Source organism: Sceloporus occidentalis, unplaced genomic scaffold (genome assembly GCF_023333645.1).
Source record: "Sceloporus occidentalis isolate IW3139 unplaced genomic scaffold, rSceOcc1.0.p SCAF_8, whole genome shotgun sequence".
NCBI lineage: Eukaryota > Metazoa > Chordata > Lepidosauria > Squamata > Phrynosomatidae > Sceloporus > Sceloporus occidentalis.
The window spans coordinates 949,603-962,335 of record NW_028316988.1 but is presented as its reverse complement, the minus strand read 5'-3'; the positions used below and the strand labels follow the sequence as shown (position 1 = coordinate 962,335).

Sequence of the window (12,733 nt, the reverse complement as noted above, 5' to 3'; positions counted from 1 at the left end):
AAAAGCCAGTCCAGTCCTAAGGTTTACATGGGACTAGAAAGAGAAATGTGGTCCGGATAATCCAAGGTTCAAAGGGGGAAAAGCTCTCCTGAGCAGAATCCAAAGCAAAGAGAGGTCCAAAGGGTACAGCCTGATTCCCAGTACCTTTTAAACCGGATCACAAATTGGTTTGAACTGGTTCAAATGACCCTGGTTCCCACTTGAACCAAATCACTGAAACAATTCGGAGAGGGAACTTGCATCTTTTTGAAGCTGATTTTTTTCCATGTATTTTGGATAAATTGATTCTGTGCAAGTGTGAACCAGATGTGGATCTGAATCTAATTAAATTTGCCTTTCGACCGGCTGGAGCAGGTCCATTTTGAATCGATTTGGATTGCAAACCAATTTACAGTGGATCGTTGCCTTATGCGGGGGATCAATTCTGGACTCCCCCCCTCGCGTAAGGCAAATTCCGCCTATGCTTGAGCCCCATTCATGCGTGTGGTGGCACAGTGGTGCACGCGCCTCCCCTTGTGCCCCGCACGCTCCCGCACGGCTTCAACATGTAAGCTTAAAGTCGCATATAACGTGTGTGCACTGTATTTGTAAGTGGGAATGAGGCCCTGTACTGCCTCCTGCAAAGACCAGAGTTTTTCAAAGCCTCTCCTTCCTCCGTCGAATCTCCTTGCAAATCCTCCCTCCATCAAAACATAGAAATAGCAAAAGCGAGAGTAGAAGGAGGAGTAAATTATATCAACAGGAGTGAGTTGGGGGAGAAATGGAGTTAAATCCACAGGCTGCTTTCCACCCAGCCAGCCCTTTCCTCCATTGCACCTGCAGTGACTAGAATAAATCCAATGCGGTGATTGAAACAGTATTAAATATTCCAAGGGACTAATGCTAGGGTTCAGCATGAGAGGGATCAACCTCTCACAATTGTTTCCATAAGGGAACCAGAACTCTGTGGCTCTCGGTGAGCAGAGGAGAGTTTGTCACAGCAGACACATTGCCAAAAATACATAAATAATATCATTTAAAAGGGTGTGTCTGTGGGTTGGGGACTAGGAACGTCCTATCAATAAATCGGCTGTTGTGAACGCGCGGCGGTGAGTCCCTGTACCACGAGGAAGGAGGTATATTAAGAACCGCAGAGACCCTCATTGGATCAATTTGGATCGTGCAGCCGCCATTCAGGAAATGGTGGTGCCTCCATTTTGATCTGGAACGGTGGCGAATGAGAACTTCAGACCGGATTTAAATGCCATGGAGAGATCCGCTGCCGTAAAACATAGCAAGAATGGCGAATTGGTTTTGAATCAGTTTGCAGATGCGAATCCCTCCGTGTAAAAAATGCAAGCGTGACTGACCCCCTAAACTCAGATCTGAGCCATCTCAGCCCTTGTCCAGGAAGCACAAATTGTGAAAACGCAAATACAAGGAGAGCCATGGTTGGAGTGGTGTGACCTCATGTCTCTCGACAAGCTCCTTTGACAACAACAGCATCAACACAACACAGCTTGGAGAGGGAACAAATCCGAGTGTGGAACGCGAGCCCAAAGTCTCCAAAGAAACGCGCCTCTCTTCCCTCCCTCTCCCATCATCGGCGCATTGTTCTCAGATCCGAGCAGGTGAAACAACAAATGCATCTGACCCCAATCGGCTCCCTTGTGTATCTCAGGAGGCCATTTTGGGACTCTGGTTGTGGTTAATTATATAGCAACAGACACAAATAGTTTCTCGCGCAGCAGGGATCGAAGGCAAGACAAGGGACCGCAAACTGCGCGGGAACGATAGGCTGACAAAGGCAACAAAAGGACACGCAAACACAGTGAGACAATAAGAGGGAGCCAAAGGCAATTGGGAGCAGTGGGATAGAAAGACAAAAGAACGCCGTTTCTAGGCTAGGAGAGAATCAGATCATACAATGCGGGAGATATAACCCCTTCTTCGAGGTTCTCCACTTGGAACAATTTTAGGGATTTGTTATCCGTCAGTGTAGTGTGGTTTGAGTATTGGACTAGGATGTCATGCGACTAGGGTTTGAATCCACATTCAGCCCTAGAAACCCATTGGAAACCCATTGGAAGGTTATCACAATGCCAATTTGGGGTCCTCCATGGGGTTTCACGTTATTTCGATAGAGATTATCAAGCGACGTTGAAGGCAACCAAAAGTCTATCCGAATGCAATCACGTCTCATCCCAAAAGTAGCTAGATTTGATAAAGTATTGAGTTGCAAATCCTGCAAATCCTTTTCCATTCTGAATTTGCAGTCAATTTGAATTTGCATGGGTATGAAATACTTCTCCAATTCAGCCATCGGATTGCCCCCATTACAAACAAACCACAATTCCCATAAACCTTTGCTGCAAATTTCCTTCCTTTGCTTCCCTGGCTGCTGAGAGGAAAGCCTCCGTTTTCAGAGGCATTAGAGAAGGGGAGAAAGTAAAAATGAGGAGCCGAAGCATGCTTGCTGCCTTCTCCTTATTTCTATCTACTTGTCACTTGGAGGGGGATCCTTGGTCCAGAACTGTAAAATCTAGATGCAATCCTATCCTCCCTGCGCATGCGCAAACACACTAATTTGCAAGGAAGAAGCCGATGGGTACATACTTGATCTAATGGATTCATTCGCATTGGCACTGCTTTCCCTTTCGGATGGATGCTGTGTTCTGCATTGCGTGTGATGAGCTAGTGCATAATTTCGCGCATTTCCGCATTGACCTCACTTTCTCCTTCTACTGACCTTAGAATCATAGTGCTATTGTAGTAAGCCAGCATGGCACGGTAGTTTGGATGTTGGACTATGGGATACCAGGGTTCGATATCCCACTTGGACATGAATCCAACCTTGGGCAAGCCATACTCTTTCAGCCTCAAGGGAAGACCATGGCACACTTTTAATGAACACATCTTGCCAAGAAAACCCCAGGATAGCTTCACCTTAGGGTCACTGTAACTCAGAAATGACCAGAAGGCGCACAATAGAGCTATAACTGCACTAGTGCAAACGGTGGTTGAAATCCCATTTTGCAAACCACTGCATCTCCTGGAGACAGTGTCATTTCAGGGCAGGCTGCGGTGCTTGCCTATATACCCATATCCAGGGTGACGAGCCAGAAATAATGGATGGGAACCAGGAATGCAACTCGGCTCCTGGTTTCAAGGGCTGGGGAGCCAATGTAAGCCATTAATGAGTTGGCCCAGCCATTTAGGTCCCTCGCGTCGCATGCGACCGACGCTGCGTGCGAAGCAGGGACGGAGGGCAAGGGACGTGCCACCCTGAGGGTCTCTGCCTTGCCAATTAGTTCTGTCAGACGTCTGCCAGCTTCTTGGCACCTAAGCGATTCTGACAGCTCTGGAGGAAAGACGATGAGGAAGAGGGATGAACTCCGCCAGCAACCGCCATGCCCTCCCCTTCTCTTTCCGTCTCTCTCTCTTTTCTCCATTAAGAGGCAAAGCCAGAAGTGCACTCTCCGACCCATAATGCTCACACCTCCGGAGCTCCCGAGCTCCATAAATCTTTGGGCGGAGAGATTTTAAATCACAACCTTTTATTAAAGGCCTTGGTTAGATGGGAAAGGTTAGCCGTCGGTTGACATCCTCAAGTGGGAACCCACCTCCTGCATGAGTAAGAGAGGAAGGAGGCAGAGAGCGAAAAGAGAGAGAGAGGAGGGCAGATAAGGCACAGGGGTGGTGATGGGAATAGACTGCAACGCCCATCCTCCTTAGCTTTTGGCTAGGCTGACTATGGGAGTTGCAATGCAGTAGAAGGCTGCGTCTTAAATCCGTCGTGTTGGAGGGGAAACCAACACTGCTTCTAATGCAATCACATTCGCCTTGACTGATGGATTGGAAGAATATTTGGACAAAATTCATGGATGACTGTTTTGTGTGCAGAAAGCACTCTTTTCTTGAGAGGAAACAGGAATTTTCTGAGATAGATATGCTCAGAAACATTTTTATCTCTATAGAAAATGATATTGTTTCCTCCTCTCCAAATCAAAATCTGATTTCTGTTAACCCTGTGCAAATTGTGTATAGAATAAATCCCAAACTGTGCCGATTTTCCTCTGCGGCGTTTCCTGACAATCCAGGAACGTGTTTTTCCAAACATCTTCCAAATATCCCTCGACAGTCATTCCATGCCCAGCTTTGTATTCCTCCTTTGTGCAAGAGAAGAAACGTTTCTTTCTGTCTCTTTGGCCGTGAAAAAAACAAAAAACAAAACCCACTTGTACAAACAATTTAACATTATGTTTAAAACAAACAACCGGATTAAAACGGCGCAAAGCATAGCAAGGGCAGGAATGGTTCAGGTTCCACGGTTCCAAGAAAAAATGCATTTTACCTGCTAATGGATTTCAGCTCAAAGGTAGGGAGAAATCTAGGTCCGTAACTCCAGAAAGTGGGTGCTTTAGTTCCCGAGACCTTGAGCGTCTCTCTGTAGATCAAGAAGACGCACCGGTGGCACATGAACGGAGAGGAATTCAAGGACGAAATCGTAGTGGAAATGGGAACAGCGATGCTACAGAAGCCTGCCCCGAGATCCAGATGTTGACAGCAGCCTCCAAAGAAGGTGATGCACGACTGGAAGAGAGGAAAGGGAGGTAGATCAATGGCTTCTCTTAGGTATCCTGGCTTTCTCTTAAGTGCCAATTGCCTCTGAGTTCACCTTCTGATCCTTTGGGTTCATGTTTTGGCTCCTGGAGCGAAGTAGAGTAGCTTCTATGGCGGCAGAGTGATGAATCCATCGCGCATTTTCAAATGTGCATTTTGGACTGAAATGGACTCATCTCAACTTGGCCAAAGATACCTTTTGCTTTTGAGTGGGTTTTTTCCCCCTCCCAACCATCTATGTGCTTAACCAATTTTAACTTTCTGATAGTTTAAATGCTCATAAGCATTTGCATACTATGAATTTTTAACAACGTTGTAAAAGGCCATCAGAAGTGCCCCATGCGTATCAGAGGTATCCAATGTACCTTCTAAGGGCCTGATGCATATCCAAAGTGCCTGGGATACATGAGAAGTGCCCAACGCAAAACAGAAACATTCGATGTGTGTCAGAAGTGCCCAATGTGTAATGCAAGGTCCAGATGTGCATCAATAGTGCCTGGTGTGCATCAGAAGGGCCTGGCATATATCAGAAGTGCCCAATGCACATCAGAAGTGTCCGGCACAACTCCGAAATGTCTGAAGTGTATCAGAAGTGCCCAGTGCACACCAGACATGCGTGACTCCAAAGTACGTGATACGCATCAGAAGGACCCAATGTGCCTCTTAAGGGCCTCATGTGCATCAAAAGTACCTGATGCACTTTGGAAGGGCCTGACATACATTAAAAGTGCACTCAATACACATCTGAAGTGCCTGAAGAGCAGAAGTGCCCAATGCACATGGCAGCACCCTTGCTATTGCCCAGATGTGCATCGCCACAATTCACTAACAGGGCTTCACTGCATTTCTACAATATAGGCATGGATTTATAAAGTTATGAAATACAGACTCTCAGCCTATGTCCATTTTAAGTGCTGTAAGTCACCTTGAGGCCTAAACTGGGGTGAATATCAATAATAAGAACAGCAATAATAATAACTACTTGCTCAGTGGTACCCAGCATACAATGCCAGAAAGCATTGTGGGATTCCTATCTCAGTGTGCAAGCGGATGCAGGAGGAAAAGAGAGAGTAACATTCACCAGCTCCATCCATCGCAGTGCGCTCTCTCGGCCGGCTCTCCTCCATTAGTCATGCTGTCTTGTTTTCTATTAGTTTCCTTCAATATTTTATGGGGTCTCTCTCCCTTCAGGTAGCAACAATGCCGGGGTCAGCAAAATCCAGCCCCGTTCTTTCAGCGCCGGCACCGCGGCCGCTGTAGATTATTTACCCGAGCGTTATTATGGTTCGCTTGCCTTGCACAAAGCAAAAAGCCCTGTCAGGTCCTCTCTGCGTCAAGCGCAGAATGAGAGAGGGAAAGGAACTGCCATAACCAAGGATGGCATCAGGCGCAAATCCAACCCAACCCTCAGGCGGGCACCAAATGCCACCTTTCCCTACAACTGCCCCAAGGAAGGATGGAAATTATGTCAGAAAGCCTACATCACAGTCTAGGTTTTGCAACATTACAGATCTGTAGCTCTGTTGCAGAAGTGCAATGAAGCCCTGTTAGTGAGTTGTGAAGATGCACGTGTGAACATCATCAGGAGTGGTCTGATGTACCTCCGATGTGCATGGATCTCATAAGATACTCCTGTTGTACTCTGGCACTTCCTAGCTGGTGTCTGGATGCACAATGGGACAATTGTTTATCAGGCTGCACTGCAATGCATTAGTCGCTCATTAGTATCATGGAAGTTGCACAACCACGCACTCCAAATTTTGCTCACAAAGCCTACATCCATACTGCAGAAATAATCTGGTTTGGTACCACTGTAACTACCGTGTCTCGGTGCTATGGAATCTTGGGATTTGTAGTTTGTGGTGGCCCCCAGAACACTCTGACGGAGAAGGCCAAACATCTCCCCATACTAGAATCCCATAGTATTGAACCATGGCAGTTAAAAGTGTCAGAAGGAACTATTTTCCAGATGGTGGGGACCCGCAACCATCCCCGTCCATTACTTCTCCAGTGAAGATGCAAGATCTTTTTCACATACGAGAGAGGATTCGAACCCTGGTCTTCCAGATGAGCAGCAACTGTGAGGATGGGGAGAAAAATACAATGCTGACATGTTTATCACCTTGAAAGTATTGCACATTCACATTGTGAAGCATCCCTTCCACCCAGAGTTTGCATTATCCGATGGTGCCAAGCCTTTCCGTGATGATTTTTTTCCTCCTCATCCTCCTAACCCTTAATGCTTCTACCGTCTGGTGCGCATCATCCTAGCATTTTGGCCATGCCTGCGTTTATTTTCATCCCCATTCCCACAGTTGCTCCTCCTCCATCACCGTCTCCTCCTCCTCCTCTTTCCAGCTCTCACAGCCACAATGATGCACACAAACACACAGACCAGGAGCAAAATGCAGGCACCAGGCCAAGAGCGCAAATCCACTTGGCATGAGAACAAGGGCACACTGTTCTCTGCTAATCCACGGCCAAGGGGACACAGGGGAGGCTGGGACGGGGCGTGCAATGTGCGGATGCGGGATGGACTGAGACATGTACCTTTCGGTGTGCCAGCTTTGGGAGCATGGCATGGCTGAGTCACATCTGGAGGCATCCAGAGGTGGTGGGTTTGTTCTCCTCGCCTTCTCTCCACCATAACAAAACAATTTGTTCCATGCGTGGGTGCATCGCCGTCTGGGTCTCTGGCGCATGGGTTGTTGTGACGCATGCTTTCAGTTTCTGCCAGGCGAGGGAGAACAATGACCTCTTTGCTTCCCCAACTTGGACTCACCTCTCTATTCCTGGAGGGAGACCAAAGGAGCAAAAGGTCATGGGTTCAAATCCTGCCTTTACTATCCCAGAGCACAGCCTTCCATGCAGGGAAGCATGAGAGAGGAGCATAGGGGGCCTTCAAGTGAACGTATGGCGACCCCATGAATTTCTCAGAGGGTTTTCTTTGGCAAGGAATCCTTTGCCAGTTCCTTCCTCTAAAATAAAGCCTCTGGCAACTGGTATTTGCTAGTGGTCTCCCATTCAAGGACAAACCAAGGCCAAGCTTGCTTAGCTTCCAAGACCAAATGGGATCTGGCCTCTTTATTAGGCTCACAAGCGCCTTCAAAGTCACCTATCAACTTATGAATTTTATAGGGTTTTCTTAGACTAAAAATACTCAGAGGCGGTTTTGACAGTTCATTCCTCCAAAATGGAGTTTAAGTGCACCAGATGTCCTCCTTTTCCAGGATTCATCCTACATTTCCACCTTCTGTCTGGGAAGAATGTCCTCCATTTTGAGCATGACTAAGAAGCATGGATTCACTTTTATGCGAGTGTATTCTAAACATTTCTTTTGCAATTTCCCCCCCCAAAATTTCTTTCGTTTTGCAGTGCCTCGTCCTCCTTTGCGGCGAGGATATCCAGTCACTCTGTGCAATGGTGGAGTACAGAGTTCTGGGAGTTGCAGTCCCAAAGATAAGAAAGGACTTTGCAAAACCCTGACGCCGACTCTTGACATCCTCACCTGCAACAACATCAGAGCAATGAGATAACCTCCTGGAGAAAGGAGAGGATCAATGGATACCTCGGTATCTGTCAGTTTGCATTTCATCTGAGCAGGTTTCGCTTGTGATGCTGAGAAGGTGGAGGAGGGAAGCCGTCCAAGCATTTGCTGGGAAGGAATACAAAGACTGCCAAAAACACACACATACACACACAACACACACACGCACCATGCGCATTAGTAAAGATCTCAGCTCCCGAATCTACCTCCAGAATTTCAAAACAGGAGTTCTGCTATTTTTTATTGGTAACCATTGAGTTGCAATCTAGGCGCAAAGATTTGGAAGGGATCCCAGGATCCAGATTTGGATGGACTGCACCTCCCAGCAGCCCCAACCAGTTTAATAAGGAATGTTGGAAGCTGCAATCCAACAACATCTGGAAGGCCATGCAATTTGCAATCCTGGCCTAGCAAGTGACATTTAATAAATACAACTAGTAGTACTACTACTAATATCCTGCCCTTTTTCCAAAACTGGGACTCAGAGATTTAAAAACAGTACCATTAAAAGTCTGACGTTAAAACAGAATTAAATTATCGCAATATTAAAACATGTTGAAAGATGACTTTGGACATCATGCTGAGTTTTGTTTCCTGCCTCCAAATGAAGCCTTTTATCCTGAAGAAGGCAAGACGCCATGCCTTTCCTTCCATGAAATGGCTATCTCTGTCTGTAGAAACCCAGCAAGTCCAAGGAAGTTTCCACACAGCATTTCCCTTTGATGCACCACCTTTCCACATTAAAAATAAAACCCGCAAATGTTCAAAGGTTGTAGGCCAAGGATATGTGCAGTTTGGGGCTTTCCTTGGACTTGCTAGCTTTCTGCAAGCAGGGAAAAATGTTGCATGGGGTCACAAGATGGGGCTTCTTCCTATCCACAGGGCTGGATATGGATCCGAGTTGAATCCGCTTGGTCTCTGAACTTCCATCACTTGTCGTCTTTGGTGTCGTTGTGGGCCTTCAAGTCATTTCTGATTTACGGAGACCCTGTGTTGACTCTGCCATGGGGTTGAGAGTGTGTGACTCCTCCAATGGGTTTCTATGGCTGAGCCAGGATCCGAACCCAGGTCACCAGAGTCGTCCAAGGCTCAAACCACTATGCCACGCTTTTGCTGTTTTGCTGTCTTGTTTTTCTGATATGGTCAGAACAGATATCGCAACATCTCTTTCTGTGCCCTCCGCTTTTTCAGTCCTTGCCAACACCATTCGCACACGCAACCCGCCGCTGGCGGTCCTGCGGACGGTGAGCAAGACGTAGCAATGCGGTTTGTGTATCCTACTAAAAGATATTTAATAAATATGCAAATATGCCTCTCCTCAGGCAGGTGCATGGACGCATGCGAGAGAAAGGGAGAGGGATGTAGTTAAGTATTAAATCTATTTGCTGGCAAAGGGAGCAGAAGAAAGTGGCAGACTGTGTTAAGCTGCCTTTTGCTTTTTCCTTTTTAAGAGAAGACAGGGAGGGGTGGGATCCCTGCAAATTGAGGTTCAAAATCTGGCCACAGAGTTGTGGCTTCCATGAAGATAATGTTCAGTGAGAACAGGTTGAGGTGACCCTGGTCCACATAGATGGCAAAAAGTCTTGATGCCACTTGGGTTGCATCCACACTGCAGAATTAATGCACTTTGGTACCGCTTTCACTGCTGTGGCTCCATGCAATTTTGGGATCTGCAGTTTTGTGAGATATTTAGCCTTCTCTGTCAAAGGGCTCTAGTGCCACAACAAACCAGTGCGATGTGGCGTTGGACTATGACTTTGGAGACAAGGGTCCGAACCTCCACTTGGCCATAGAAACTCACTGAGTGAGTCACACACTCTCAGCTCCAGAAAGCCTGGTGCTAGAGTCGCCACGAGGAACAACTTGAAGGCACACAACCATAAACAGTGTGAAGCAAGATAACAGAAAAATGCAACACAAATGATCCATAAGTAAAGTTGAAGGCCTTCATTGTGGTGATACCTTTCTTAGGCTGGGTTTCAATACTCCCTGTGGATACCCCAATCCATGGATGCTCAAGTCCCATTAAACATAATGGTAAAGTAAAATAGTGCCCCTTATATCAAATGGCAAAGTCAAGGTTTGCTTTCTGGAAGTTATATATATGTTTTGGGGGGAAGTTTTCAATCCGTGGATGCTTCAATAACCCCCTGTGGATACCAAAATCCAGGGATGCTCAAGTCCTATCAAACATAATGGTAAAGTAAAATGGTGGCCCTTATATCAAATAGCAATATCAAGGTTTGCTTTTTGGAATTTATATATACTTTTGTGGGATATTTTCAATCCCCGGATGCTTGACTAAATGATCCACAGACGTGGAAGGCTCACTGTATTGCAAAGCAGAGAGATCCCAGACATCTACCCAAGCGTCGTCTGTTTGTTTCGGGCTGGCATTTTCATTCGTAATTGCCAATCCTTTTAAGACAGGGCTTGCTTTCTTCCTCAGCTTCTCCTTCTCTTTCAAAGGGTCCAGCCGTAACAAGATCAAGCTAATCCATTTAGCTGCTTTTGCCCTTGCAATGGAGGGTGGGTTTTGGGTAGACCACCAGAAATGTTGTTTTTCTGGCCGGTGCCAATGGCGGGAAGCCGGCCCTCTCCCTGGGCATGAAAGAGAAGTGGCCCGACCTTCCGCCAGGCACTTAACCAAGGCCCACCCAGGTATAATGGAAGCAGCGGGAAGGAGGGAAGCCGAGAGGATTATTGACTGGAAAAAAGAAAAATGCACACTGAGCAACCGACAAGAGGAGGAGGAGGAGGAGGCGGAGGAGGAGGCGGCAGTCCGAAAACGCAGAACGGCTAAGAAAAGGAACTAAGGGCTCCAACTGATGGCGAAGGAGAAACTGGGAGGATCAAACGCCCCTCGCAACTCGGAGGGAGGCGAGTTCAGATCTCGGCTCAAGGCAAGAGGAGAAGCGGAGGAGTCCGCTCTCAGTGTACAACCCCAGCATGAAAGCTATCAGTCAAAGCTAGACAGAGCAGGTACCATTCTTCAGCACAGCTTTCAGTTGCTGTTTCTTTTGCTGGAGAGATGCTGGAGTGACCATTGAGCTAAAGCACTACGTTTGTGAACTGTTTGGGAACCTGGGCAATGGGGACATTTAGGCACTGAATTGCCCTCTTTGGAAGACACCATCCAAGCCATCCCTGTGATATCATCGCCCTGTTTAAAAATAGTTGAAGGAGTTTCCTATTGGAGATGGAGCAAGCTTGTTTTCTGCTGCTCCAGAGGATAGGACACAATGGAGCAACGGATGGAAGCTGCAGGGAAAGAGGTTCCAGCTAATCCAAAATGGTGAACGGTCTGGAAACCATGAAGCCCAATGAGGAGAGACTTAATATGTTTATCGTGGAGAAGAGATGGTTAAAGGGTGATATGATAGCCCTGTTTAAGTATTTGAAGGGGTGTCCTGTTGAAGATGGAGCAAGCTTGTTTTCTGCTGCTCCAGAGAATAGGACACAGAGCAATGGATGGAAGCTGCAGGGAAGGAGGTTCCACCTCAACATTAGGAGGAACTGCTGACAGTAAGATATGTTCAACCATGGAAGATGGAGTATGATGGAGTCTCCTTCTGTGGAGGTTTTTAAGGAGAGGCTGGATGGCCATCTGTCACAGGGGGCTTGGATTGTATCTTTACTCATGGCAAAATGGAGTTGGACTGGATGGCTCTTGGGAGTCTCTTCCAACTCTAGGATGCTAGGCTTTCAGAGGAAGGAATTGGCAAAACCTCCTCTGAGGAACCCTTGGCTAAGAAAACCCTATGCAATTCTTTGGGGTCACCATAAGTCTATGTACCACTTGAAAGGACATACACACAGAGGAACTACAGACCCTCAGCCCTTGGTGGACTGCAACTGCCATCAGCCCCAGGCAATGGCCTGGGGAATGTTGGGATTTGAAATCCAGCCACATCTGGAGGGATGGTGTGATTACTTGGATTTGCACCTATATCGTCCATGTCCTGCTCCGACCACTCCTCCGTGCCGCCTCTGCGTTTCTTTGGAGGCCTGTGCTTCAAAACGGCTTCCAACACAAACGCAAAAGATGCCGCCGCCGCTGCACACATCCGACATCCATGCATTTTAATAGATTTTTTGGCTCAGCCGCTTCCATTCTGACTCGGAGGAGAGAAATTGGCCATAAAGATGCGATTAACAGCCCCCTGCTTATTTTCCCTTTAAAAAGAAAATAATCAGCCCTTGCACAACATTTGAGTTACAGCAGGCCTCCCAAAGGCACGGGGCTTATCGCTTCTGATAAGGTTTAAGGGGGGAAATACAGCCGACACAACCCTGGCTGCGCAAACGACACGCGGATTTCAAGAGGCGGGAATGTTTGTGGGTTTGGAAATTGGTGGGTTTATTTTTTTGTTGGGGGGGATTGGGACACATAACTTGACTTATCATTATTAGGGATTTGCAAACACCAGGCAGAGGGCTGCTATGTCAGGGGAGAAGGTAAACAGTGCGTCCGCTCTGGGTTTTAGTCCAAAGTATAAAGGATCAACCCAAGGGGCTGAATGTGAATTTAAATCAATTCTGATCCACATGCGGTTCACACTTGCGTGGAATTGATTTATCCAA

At 47.0% G+C, this 12,733-nt stretch overlaps 1 protein-coding gene and 1 long non-coding RNA gene across 2 annotated transcripts in view; both read right to left on the bottom strand.

Annotated features, from left to right (window-relative positions):
* Positions 1-4,572, bottom strand: part of LOC149307608 (immunoglobulin superfamily member 21-like) — a 149,037-nt gene extending 144,465 nt beyond the window's left edge. Inside the window, exon 1 of the mRNA XM_089536897.1 lies at positions 4,334-4,572. The gene's annotated coding sequence lies outside the window, so the exon portion shown is untranslated. The remainder of the gene's footprint in view (positions 1-4,333) is intronic.
* A 2,797-nt stretch (positions 4,573-7,369) lies between these two features.
* Positions 7,370-12,733, bottom strand: part of LOC149307607 (uncharacterized) — a 59,149-nt gene continuing 53,785 nt past the window's right edge. The window contains exon 4 of the long non-coding RNA XR_016282082.1: positions 7,370-7,394. This is a non-coding gene — a long non-coding RNA (uncharacterized LOC149307607). The remainder of the gene's footprint in view (positions 7,395-12,733) is intronic.